We start from the raw sequence: 12,847 nt of genomic DNA on the forward strand, positions 1-12,847 counted from the left end.
AATGAAATCACTTTTGTTTTTTTGAGACAAAAAGTGGGAGGAAACTTTGAATTTAGCAAATGTTCGCCAAAACTTTTCCCACTATAAAAACAAACTGTTTATTATTTCAGTTTTAACAGCAGCAGTGAGAACACAGTTAGTTTTTCACACATTGCATCTGTAATTAGATAAAATGTGTTGTTTTTCTCCAACACCAACTCATATTTCTTTATTTTGCACCTTTCACCTCCAGCTGGAAGAAAACATAAAAGTGTAATTTATGCTGGAGTCGAAACTTTCAGCAGAAACATTAAAAGTTTCTCTTCAAATCCTTTTGATGTAAGAATAGCTCTAAACGCATCTGAGTGAGTTTAAATATTATATTTGCAGAAAATATAAACAATGATGCACACAGTAACCACAGAGTGAGAATTTGAATATAAACTTTAATTTACTCCACAGGCATCTGAAAGTGTTTTTGTTTTGTCAGCGTTTGTCCCCATAGATCCAGATTTCTGACCCAGAATATTAAATAATCCCTCAGAACCTGCTGAAAAATGACAGCAGTTCAAAAATGTCATAACCAATAAAATCAGGCTAACAGAGAGGAAACAGGTCAGATTTTGAGTCAAAGTTCGACCTGCAGCAGTTTTCTGACCGGTAAATAAAAGTAAATTTGTGATGATCTGGATTAGAAATCTGAGATTAAAGTCAACAATTTGAGAAAAAAAGTCACAAATCTGAGATTAAAGTCAACAATTTGAGAAAAAAAGTCACAAATCTGAGATTAAAGTCAACAATTTGAGAAAAAAAGTCACAAATCTGAGATTAAAGTGAAAATTCTTAGAAAATGAAGAAATTATTCTTTATTTTATAACCGCATTCAGGGCGATTCGTGATTTGTGGCCCTTGGAACGACTGAATGGCCCCTGGTTTAAATTCAGACTGACAAAATTTCTAAATTTTTTTGGTCGGAATTTTTACAGAAAATTTTTAAAATCTTAAAAAAATAAATAAATAAAAAGGCTAATTTTGAGGTTTTACTCCCATAAAGTTCAAACTGTTTCTTTCTTGTCACAGGATTGTTTTTGTTTTTGTCCCAAATTTATGTGATAGTTTAGTTTTAAGACTAAAGATGCTGCATAAATAATTTAAAAGTCAACATTTTGAGAAAAAAAGTCAGAATTCTGAGATGAAATTTAAAATTTTATAGAATAAAGTCAGATTTCTAAGATTAAAGTCAAAATTTTGGGAAAGGATAAAAAAAATATGAGATCAAACAATTTGAGAAAAAAAGTCACAAATCTGAGTCACAAATTAATAATTTTGAGAAAAAATGTAAACTTTGAGATTAAACTCAAAATTTTGAGAAAATAAATGTCTTTTTTTCCAGTGGCCCCAATTCTCTTCCGTAAAAGTTAAATTCTCCAAAGAAGATTAAAATTTTCACATGCAAAAACATCTGAACAGTAAAGACAAAAATATTTATCTGAAGATCGTATCAGGTTGTAATAAACTCAGTGAAGAAAATCCACATCTTTCCCTCTGAAATCGTTCCTGATGACGATCAAAACGGGTTTTATTCTAATTATTTTGTTTCTCACTGCACAAATTTGACAGGTTCAATTAATTAAAGCTAAAAATGAAAAACACAACATTTCATTTGGGTTTCCAGAAAACCGTCTGATTCACAGCGTTCCTGTTTTAGATCCGTTATTTTCCACCACAGCAGACAAATAAAACGCTCAGATTAACAAAGTTAGCAAGTTAAGGAGGCTTAGATTTTGAAAATATAATCTGAAAATTGCTTCAATATGGTTAAAAATGGAATTATTAATTTGGAAATCCAGATTGTTTAGTCCTTCTCGTTAATCATTTCCTCAGATAAAACATTTCCCCGCCTCTGCAAGAACTCTGGAAATCAGGAAAGCTGCAGACGTTCCCGAATGTTTAATTAGCTTTAGGGTTAGTGTTAGACTCCAGAAACGCAGTTATGATTAAAAAACTCAGTGAACCATCAAACATTCCTGTTTGATGGTTTTTCTTGAACGCGGTTCATTAGCACCAAACTCAAACAGAGAAGCGGCTTTTACACCTTTCTGTGCTGCTAGAAATGACTTTTTTTTTTTTTACAAGAGTGAGGAACAAACAGGTTGTGGAGGAGTGGATGGATAACGAGGCGGCTGCCGTCCACAGCCTGGGGTGGAAAGGTGTGAATGTCCAACTGGATGAAGGTAATTAAAGGCAAACAAACAGGAACCAACAGGAGAACCAAACTGGTTCTGAACAAACAACTTTCCTCTGTTTACTCTTGTCCGTACAACAAGACACCGAGGAAGACAAGACGGAGAGAAAAGGAGTTATTTGTTGCCAAAACACATTTTTTGTTTTAGAAAAAAACAAAAGTTGAGATCCAAAAGTTGAAAATTTACTAGAAAAAAATCTGATTTTCTGGAAAAAAAAAAACGTGGAAACTTCAGAGCTTGAAAAGTCAAAAATATGTCAGAAAAAACTCTGAAGTTTTTAATCTTGTAAATTTTCAACTTTTAAAAAAAAGTGAAAAATTTCTGGGTTTAATCTAAAAGTTTTTTAGTTGCTTCTCAGATTTTTGACTTTTGAAACGCAACGTTTTTTTCTGGAAAAATTATGAGATTAATCACAAAATTCCAGACTTTTTTTTCTCACACAAATATTCAACTTTTGAAACTGATATTTTCATGTTTTTCTAGAAACTTTGAGATTTCTCTCAAAATTTACGAGATTTTTCTAGCAGATTTTTTACTTTTGAAACACAGAAGTTTTTGACATTAATTTTAGAAAATTTATAGCATCAATCTCAGTTTTAATTTTTGTCTCAAAAATTTTTGACTTTTCAAGGTCCAAAATTTCAATGTTTTTTTTTTTTTTGATTAATCTCATTCTGATTTTTTTTCTCACAAATTTTCAACTTTTGAAAGCCATAAATTTCCAAGTTTCTTTTTCCAGCCATATTTGCACTGAATTTCCACAAGGAATCACACTAAACGTGTCAATAATCCATCTTTACATCCATCTTCCTTGTAAATAAGTTGGAATCTTTGTGCTTTTTTAATAAATGAACAATCGTCTTTTAGGTTCATCTTTATTTTAAATCCTAAAAATAGAGATATTTAAAAACGACAAGAAATGTTCTAAAGTAGATATTTATCATTTGTGCCTCTAACTGAGTTTTATTTGGTTGTTTTCAGAGTGAATTTGGCTCTTCTGGATATAAATGTTGTGGATTCTTGACAGGTTTTCATAAATGTGCTTAAAGCAGATACAGTAATAAAATAGAAACTATTTTGGTGATCCTGACCTAAAACAGAAAATGTTTGAGCTAATATCAGTCGGGATGAAAAGGGTATTTTGTGCAGCTTCAGCTTAGAAACCATTTATTTTCGACTCTAAAAGCAGAAGCAGTGCAGACGCTGTGAGCAGCAGCAGGAAGTAATCAGTGGCGTGACGCTGCACGTTGATGCCCAATAACCAGGATAACCGCCCGGATCTTAGAACCGCGCTCATGAACAGAGTTAGAAAACCTTCTGCCTGGAAACTTGCTCGGGCCTCAGCAGCTGTAAGCCCACAAATGTGCATCGGATCAGAGGTGATTCACTCTAAAGTGCTGCTGGAACATCTGCAGCACGGCGGCCATTTTCTGGTCAGTCCTCATGGTCCGGTCGGCCCACTAAGTGGTGCTTTAGAGTGGGAGCTGGCTCTCCAACGCAGCGATAAGAGGTCCATTTGGTAGCTGGAAGTATTGATCCGAACGTTGCTTTCCAGAATAACAGGAAGCAGGGCTGTAACAGGATGCAGCTGCCGCTACTTGGCCTCCTTCATGCCATGAACATCCCCTGTGAGAGAGCGACGGCTGGGCGGCTTCAGCATAAAATCTAAGAATTTCCTCATGCAAAATCCGGTTTTAGTCGATTTTTACAGAAGATTAGGGCCACTAATAAAAAAAAAAAATAGAAAGAATTTTGACTCTAATTTCACAAGATTACAAAAACAAAATTAATCTGAATTGTTGGAAAAAATTCAAAATTCTGAGAAAAAAAGTCAGAATTTTGCTCTGACACCTTGAGAGAGCTCAGATAAACTCTGAAAATCACTTTAGGAAGTTGTATTATTGTTGTCAGAGTTCTGTATCTGTAGCTTTCATTAAGTTTTGTCAATAATTGGTGGATTTAAAGAAGCACGTTAATGTGGACTGAGTGCATTTCCAGTACAAATTGAAGCTGAGTGCTAATGACATCAGCCCAATCGTTATCCTCTCACACACATAATGAGCTACTGGGAGAAGCTTTACAGTTATGCAACGTGACCCCACATTATCCACACACACACAATGTGAGAGCCATTACGGAGTCAGGTGTTACGATGAAACTCCCTGCTCCGCTTGGATGGTTCCTGCCAGCTGGGAGGCTAACGGTGTTTAAGCTAACCCAGGTTTCAGTCGTTAGCATGAAGACGAAGAGGGAACGGGACAAATTAGAAGAGCAGCTAAGTCAGCTGTAAATCACAGCGTCAGAGGATACCAGGATCAGCTCCTGGATTAAGAAACTGGATCAGCTTCTTCTGCTGACGAGGATCTTAAAGGGACAGTACCAAATATGAAACCTCGGTTTAATGTGATTGTACCAAGAGAAGCTCTTGGATATGGATAAACCTACTTTTTATTTTGTCCAGATTTAAAATCCATCTCAGAACTGTGAAAAAGTATTTAGTACATTAGCTTTCGCTAAATTCCATGCTGGTGTAGCACGTTACCGTTAGCAAAATAAATTTTTATGATTAGCACATCTAACTTTTATGTTAGTGGTGTTAGCTCACTGATCCAGAACGTCAAACTACTTTGAACATCAGACGATGATACCTTGAGTTAATTAAACATGGTTGAAGCTAGCGCTTTAGCAATAGCTTCCTAAAAATACAATGTTAGTATAGCACTTTAGCAATAGCTTCCTATACAATGTGAGTGTAGCGCTTTAGCAATAGCTTCCTATACAATGTTAGTGTAGCGCTTTAGCAATAGCTTCCTATACAATGTTAGTGTAGCGCTTTAGCAATAGCTTCCTATACAATGTTAGTGTAGCGCTTTAGCAATAGCTTCCTATACAATGTTAGTGTAGCGCTTTAGCAATAGCTTCCTATACAATGTTAGTGCAGCGCTTTAGCAATAGCTTCCTATGCAATGTTAGTGTAGCGCTTTAGCAATAGCTTCCTATGCAATGTGAGTGTAGCGCTTTAGCAATAGCTTCTATAAATGCAATATTAGTGTAGCGCTTTAGCAATAGCTTCCTATAAACACCATGTTGGGGTAGCACTTTAGCGTTAGCGGAATTCATTTTCATTCATTTTACCACTTTAGGGTTAGCAAACAAACTTTTTTTTTTGGTATTAGCTCACCGCTCCAGATCATAAAATTATTTTTTACATTATTATTAACATACCTTGAGTCAATTAAACATGGCTGAAGTTAGCGCTTTAGCATTACCTTCCACTAAATACAATGTCGGTGAAGCACATAAATTAATGTTTACGATTACTGTGCAACAAAAAAAAAATGTTAGCGGTGTTAGCTCGCCACTCCAGATTGTCAAACTACTTTAAACTCGAAACAAAGATACCTTAAGCTAATTTTAAAAAGTAACCTAAGCTAGTACACGAAGTAGGCTAAAAACAAAACATATCAGAGATGAATCCAGCAGTCTGGAAAAGATTACTTTATTATATTTAAATGGAAGATGTAAACAGATAATTGTAATCATAATCTACTTTTCTGAGTCAACCCCTCACAAAATGAAACTACGATGAGTTTGTCCTTAGAAATGAGCGGAGTGACGGAGCAGCAGTGAGGTGAAGTCAGAGCGCTGTGTCTGACTGCAGAACTGTCAGGTATTTAAAGCTTTAACTGTGACTGACAGCTTTGATTGCAGAGCAGTCATGATGTGGAACGAACAGAAAGATGGAGATTATGTGAGACGGAGAGTAATACAAGAGGCTGTCATGGCTGCCAACCACAGGAAAATGACTCCTAAAGACCTTTTCTCTCCAAACGGCAGAGATTATTAGAACGGATCCTTCTGTGTTCAGGCTGAACTGCAAAGAAATGAAGTACAGGAATGTGGCTGATTAGTTCCTTGGTGAAAAATAAACAGTGAAATAGCTTGAGGCCACTGATAAAGCAGGCAAACACGGCGTTGCTTTAACTGGGCAAATATTTATACTGTGAATTGATTTGAGCCCCTGGGGTTCCTGCACATTAAAGCAGCATTTAGGTTGTATTTTTTACATTAAATTACAGTAACTATTGATGGAAAAGGGATTTTCCTTTTCTTATGTCCCTCCATGCCTCATTAATCCACTTTCAAACTGAATACATTACTAACACAATTTGATTTCTGTTTTTCTTTAATTATATTCCCTGATCAATGGTTATTAATGGGATACCTAAAAATTTTTTTTTAATGGTATTTTTGTGTATCAAAGGTACACAAATGAAGTAATTTGTAATTTTCTTTATAATAATCGAGATTTCTGACATGCTAATAACTACACACTCACCTAAATTTCCCTAAATCAATACTTTGTGTGTTTTTAAGACACCAAACTTGGCATTTAATTGGGCAACATTGTCCGGAAAATGTCGTCATCATATTAAAACTTTTTACTAAACAAAATCTAACAAGTAAAAAACTCTGACTGTTTGAAATATTCCATGTTCCCTGATGATTACGCTCACACGTTTCGGTTTCCAAACATTTGTCACATTTCATTACACAAACGGCTAAAAATCTGAGATTCTTTCTGTTTAACAGGAAGCAGAGTTGACATAACTTCCCCCAATAATTGGCTCTCAAAATGTCAGGGACATCTCTGACATAAACTGACACTAAAGTAATGAATTGTGGAAATTGCCTTGCTGCTCCAGACTTGGTAATGAATTGAAATGGTCAACACTGTTTCCAGAAATCATATTACTACTAAAACTCTTAGAATCCCCAAGCAGTTTTTGATTCTTTTCAAATAAATTGTTGTAACCTGGATTATTTTGAGTATTTTCCAACAAATACTGGCATATTTCTTATATGTTGAGGTTCTTTTTTTACAAATTGGTGGCGTTTGGTAATAGGTGGTAATAAAACCCTTTCTTACCACTTTTCATGGTAAGAAATCAAATGTGGGGTACCACAAGGCTCCAACCTGGGACTCCTTCTGTTTAACATCTACATGCTCCTGCTAGATTACCACATGCATGCAGATGCTCTAAAACCACCAGGTGACTCAGTCCAAACCCACTGAACACACGCTTAGCAGGAGCCACTACTTTCTCCAGCTGAACAGAAACAAAACTGGAGTTGGAGCTTCAGAGGAACGATCAAGAGTCAGCGTACAGACTCAGTTACAGCTGGAAACGACCAGAATCTGTGTCTGGACCTTCAGAGACGCATGAAGACAAAACCAAAGTCAGTCTTCCATCACCTGAAGGGCCTTTTCAGAATCAAAAGACAAATTTCCCAGCAAGTTGTAGAGAAACTCATTCATACATTTATCTTTATTTTCACAGGTCTGCCTAAAAAAGTCAATGAGACTGATTGGCTTCCAGAAAACTGTAAAACTGCTGAAACGCTGATTTCTATTAAATCAAGGCTGTTTAGAGTTGTCTTTGATTGATAATAACTTGAAAATTCATCAATATATTTGATGTTTATTTGCTTGGTATTGGTTTTTGATCAGATGTAATGTTTATTTCTGGTTTCATAATTGGTTGCTGTATTATGTTTTATGGTCTAAAGCTCTTTGAACACCCTAAAATATGTTAATAAATATGTTAATCAAACAAACTTGACTTGATTAAATCATAACGTGCCCACAAATAGTTATTTTTGCATCGTTTTTTCTCCTTTTGTCATGTAAAGAAAAGATGGTTTTTAATGAGAGCTGAGAGGTTAGCAGATATTTTCCTAGAGGTTTCTGCGTCGGACAGAGAGGCTGTGACGTTTTAGAGGCATGTTGGCATTTTCCAAAAAGCCGCTTTGCCCTTTTTAAAAGTGTGGGATGATGATGGTGCGGTGACCAATCGGCGGACAGGTGAAGCCGGCTGATGGGCCAATAACAAGGGATTTCCAGGACTCTCTGCAGGATGTGTTGAAGTTATAAAACTGCTAATCAGATCCTTGTTATGGAGCAGCAGGAGAACTAAAAGAGGGATTCAGAGGGGGAATAAGGATCGGAAGAGCAGTAGTGACATCCTGATGTGTGTGTGTGTGTGTGTGTGTGTGTGTGTTTGGAAAAGCACACAGATGTGCTTTTGACCGTCCAAGTGGAAGTAGAAGGCATCAGAGCTGCTTAAGCAAATGGTCTCAGTTTGCAGTCGCATTGTGACGCATCCCTGAGGGAGTGACTATAGATAGTTCGCCTGCTGCATCAGGATAAGTGACGAATCCCCCAGAAGGAGGAAAAGGATGAAAACGAAACTGTCCGAAAAGAAAGATTTACTTTTGTTATGTGAAAAGAAAGCAGATAAGTCAACAATGCAGTGCTGACCAAGTATTTTGCTTGTTTGAACACTTAAATGTTCCAGATAAAACAGATTTCTGATAACCAGATGAATTTAATGGACCCAAAAAAAGACATTTTGGGTTTTTTCTAAACTTCTTTCAGCGTCTTGCCGCCTGCTTTTAGAGTAAACCTGCTAGGATGGCTGGGAATGTTTTATGATCTTACACTAAACAGATTAAAGAGGATAAATGTTCTTTAAAACACTGAATAATAACATTTTCATTCCATACACACGTTTTAGATTGAAGCCTAATAAATGGATTTATTTCTCAGTAGTTCTTGTACGTGTTAAAAAAAGAGCTGGGCGATGAATCAATTCATAGTTTCTGAAGATGAAATTTTTTTTTTAAATTTAGATTTTTTTCCCACCAATGCTTTGCTTGGGTTTCCATAGTTCACAGTGATGTCACCACTCCCAGGGCGGCCATCTTGATTGACAATCATGGCGTACAACTTATTATTATTTGGACTTTGAATTCAGGTCAACTCTACAACAAAAGATTCAGGCAATGATTTTTCTTCTTAATTATGAGAATAAAGTCGTAATATTACAATAATACAGTTGTAGTAATACAGAAATAACAATAAAGTCAAAATAATGAGAGATTAAAGTGTTAATATTACCAGAATAAAGTCATAAACATAGGAGAATGAAGTAACAATTTTAAAAATAACTAAACATTCAAATGATGAATATTGGGCATCTTATGAAGTTTTATTTTGGGATTGGTTTTACACAATGAAATACTTTATTTTTTAACACATCAGCATCAGTAGCAGGAAATGATGCAGGAACATCAAAAATGATTGTGCAAGCGACTGAGTCAAAATCGAAGAAAGAACCAAACAAACTGATCTGGTCACATCAGATCTTGAGATCATTAATAGACTAATATCCCACATTTTACTGCTATATTAAAACTTTAATCCTGGAAATGTTCTTCAGGTGATAGAAGACATAGAAGACTGATTTTGTAATTGTTTTAGGTGTCTCTGAGGGTAAGGAGCGTTTTTCTCATTAAAATGAAGTTTTGTAACCTGACACTAATACTCTGTCATCCAACTCACAGAGAGGATGATTGAAATAAAAGCCATTTTCTGTCATTTGTAATTTCATTTTCAGAAAAGAAAGCAAGAAAGACAATCAGATCTGGTATGAAAAGTTTGGCGATTGTATATTTAAGTCAATATTGTTCAGCTGTAGTTTTAGATCACATACGAAGTGCTTTGTGTGTTTTGTGTTTTATGACCAATCAGTGATGAAGCTTTATTCTTCTAAGTAATTGAATAACCTTTCCAGTCAGACCAGTCTGAAAAATGAATACGGTAAAAGGTTTCAATAGGAGCTGCCAAAGTTTTATATCGACATGGATATTGCTCCATAAATCCTGATGCTAAATTACAATCGTTGTGCTTGTCTTCTTCCGGTAAATCCTAGACAGCGTTGAAAGGAAAAATATCAAAAGCTTAGAAATATTTTCTGACGATCTGGTTGGAAACCGGCTTTTCGAGCTGAAAAGCAAATCCAAGAGATTTCACAAAGGTTCAAGTCGCTGAGAGGACTGAAATCTTCCATGCCTCATTAAGATATGATTATCCGCCTCCCCAGGAGTAATGTAATTAGTGTAACGGGGATGAAGGCAGAGGGGTGGAGCAGAGCGGCTGATTGCAGGCCGGCATCGACCGCTGCAAGCTTAGAGACCTACATTACTTAATCCTCAGCCCATCGCCACCTTTTTACCTTCCTGTGACCTCAGATGGTCGGAAACTTCCAGCAAAACTTTCTTTCTAGGTCCGAATGAGGCTGAGCTTTGAGGCTCGCTTTGCTTTTATGAGACGTGACAGGCTGAATGTTGAGGAACGACACCCGGGATAAACAGCGTCACATGACTGGATTGCTTCTGGATCCATAGGGCCTTTTCTCGTCCTCGCAGCCAATTTGAATGATGTTTCAAATTAAACATCATTGCTGCTGCTGTTGTCGCTTCTCCTTTTCAATGGCCAGTTTGAGTAGTTTCACCATGAATTATTTATCAGAACATATCGACTCTCGAGAATCAATCTGAGAACCCTGGAGTGCATTAAAGTGGACGTATTATGCTTCCGTGAACATGTTAGGATACGTCTGTTGGTTATACAAAGCATGTCAAAACATTTGTTGCACAAAATTATCCTTAAATATTGAGATTTTAGGCTGGTTAGTTCTGCCTATTTTGAGCTCCTTCCAACAATCCAAAATAAGCTGCTGCTGGCCACGACCCCCCCAACTCAATGTTTACACTCGCATGTTAAAATAGCTGCTAACAGATGCGCAATTATACAACCATACATCTTTGAAAAGCAGAATTGGAGCCTCCTGTACAACAACAAGAATGCAGGAAGTGATCTTTGGATGGTAAGTTGGGAACACAACAATTTGTTGTTGATGTCGTTAAGAGCGTACAGCAATTAAACCAGCTAAACAAATGTGCCAGAGCTCAGCTTAGGTTGCTAGGTAACGGGTGGAATTCTGCTGGGGTTGCTAGGTAACGGGTGGAATTCTGCTGGGGTTACTAGGTAATGGGTGGAATTCTGCTGGGGTTGCTAGGTAACGGGTAGAATTCTGCTGGGGTTGCTAGGTAACGAGTGGAATTCTGCTGGGGTTGCTAGGTAACGAGTGGAATTCTGCTGGGGTTACTAGGTGACGGGCAGTGACTGCAGATTTGTGACTTTATATTGTAGAGGTTTTTCAAACAGATTGTTCTCTAGACACAAAAAAATAAACAAAACAGCTGGGTGTTTTTTTAATTTTTGTTTTTTTAGTGCTGAGCCGTTTTTAAAAGCTGTAGAAACCTATGACATTTAATACCCAAATTTTCAGTTAAATTATTTGTACTTATTCTCATGAATGTGGGCTTTTACGCATTAAAATCTATATAATTAATTAATCAAACATTAATGTATTAAAGTTCTAGCTCTAAAAATGATGCTATTCAAGACATTAATATAGAATAAAGAAATTCCAGGCGACACCGGCTGAACTTTTTAAAGTTGTTTTTCTCTCAGAAACTTGACAGATGTATAAAGACAACCCTTAGAGTCCACAGCCATTAGCGTCCATATTTGATTTGCTCTCTGTTTTCCCAGACTTGTCTTTTCCCCGTTTCCCCCCTGTCTGTTTGATGATAATACACTAAAAGCACCCATCGTAGAGATGCTTGTTCAGCGCTCACATTTGAAAGCAGAGTTTTGGAAACTGTGTTTGCAGCCAATATAGAAGTAGCCAAGAGCAGCCCACAGACATGCTGCTGAATTCAGATGCAGCATTTTTTAAATAGATGTCTATCTGCAAGGTTTGTGGATGCAAAACAATCTTGTCTGATGGATTAACTGGATTACCAGATGAGACGATGGACAGACAAATCAGCTTTTATGCAACTTGGCAAAGATTTGCTTTCAGGAAAGCACAACTTTTCAGGCTTGTGTTAAAAATAGAACAAATTTAAATGAAGTAGGTTCTGTCATATGTTGCTGGAACCTGATGTTATCGAGTGTATACAGTGAAACCAGGTATTTGCAACAGTTAGGCACCACAACCGAAATGTGGAAATACTTGACATCCCCTCTAAAATCACCTATAACTGCTTATTTAGTTAAAACACCAAATATCCTTTAATACACATTAATGTTAAAGTAGAAACTGACATCCATGCTCTTATCTCTGGTCTTTGGGGTTCAGCCAATCAGAGTTCAGGAAAATGAATGGTGCTCCTGGATTGGCTGCTGTGCCATTAGCATGTGGAGTAGAGTTGCACCTCAGTTTTTCAGTTTCTTTCAAATATTTCAGTAGGTTTGTCACGATAACAAATATAAACTGTTTCAGTTTATATTTGTTATAAACTGAAAAACAAACAATATTGTTGTTTTGAAGCCATTTTCAACTAATTTAACGATAATGGCATAATAATACAAGTAAGGAATAGAATTAACTATTTTAGTAATTGATCAATATAGCAATTATTCTGAAGATTAATCAGATAAAAATATTGCCACATTCTTTTTCATTAAACTACTTCAGCCTTTTCAATACAGTATCAGAAGTACAATAAAATATTAAAATAAAAATAATAGTAATTCAATTCCTCTGGCCACTCAAATTCTAATGGCATACATTTTGACAAATTTGAACTAATATGAGTTACAACAACATTGAATTTCCCTTTGGGATCAACAAAGTATTTTTAAATTTGAATTTCATTTTGAGCTCACTCACTCTCTCTCTCTGGTTGCCTAGCAACTCACTCAT

At 36.2% G+C, this 12,847-nt stretch overlaps 2 protein-coding genes across 4 annotated transcripts in view; one reads left to right on the plus strand and one right to left on the minus strand.

The window, feature by feature from the left end:
* orc5 (origin recognition complex, subunit 5) overlaps positions 1–12,847 on the minus strand; it is a 38,359-nt gene that overhangs the window by 13,170 nt on the left and 12,342 nt on the right. The window lies entirely within an intron of this gene.
* The window catches only part of lhfpl3 (LHFPL tetraspan subfamily member 3), a 30,253-nt gene that overhangs the window by 1,459 nt on the left and 15,947 nt on the right, over positions 1–12,847 (plus strand). The gene's annotated exons all lie outside the window — the stretch shown is intronic.

The sequence above is a fragment of the Poecilia reticulata genome, chromosome 23 (genome assembly GCF_904066995.2).
Source record: "Poecilia reticulata chromosome 23, P_reticulata-male-v2, whole genome shotgun sequence".
NCBI classification, from domain to species: domain Eukaryota; kingdom Metazoa; phylum Chordata; class Actinopteri; order Cyprinodontiformes; family Poeciliidae; genus Poecilia; species Poecilia reticulata.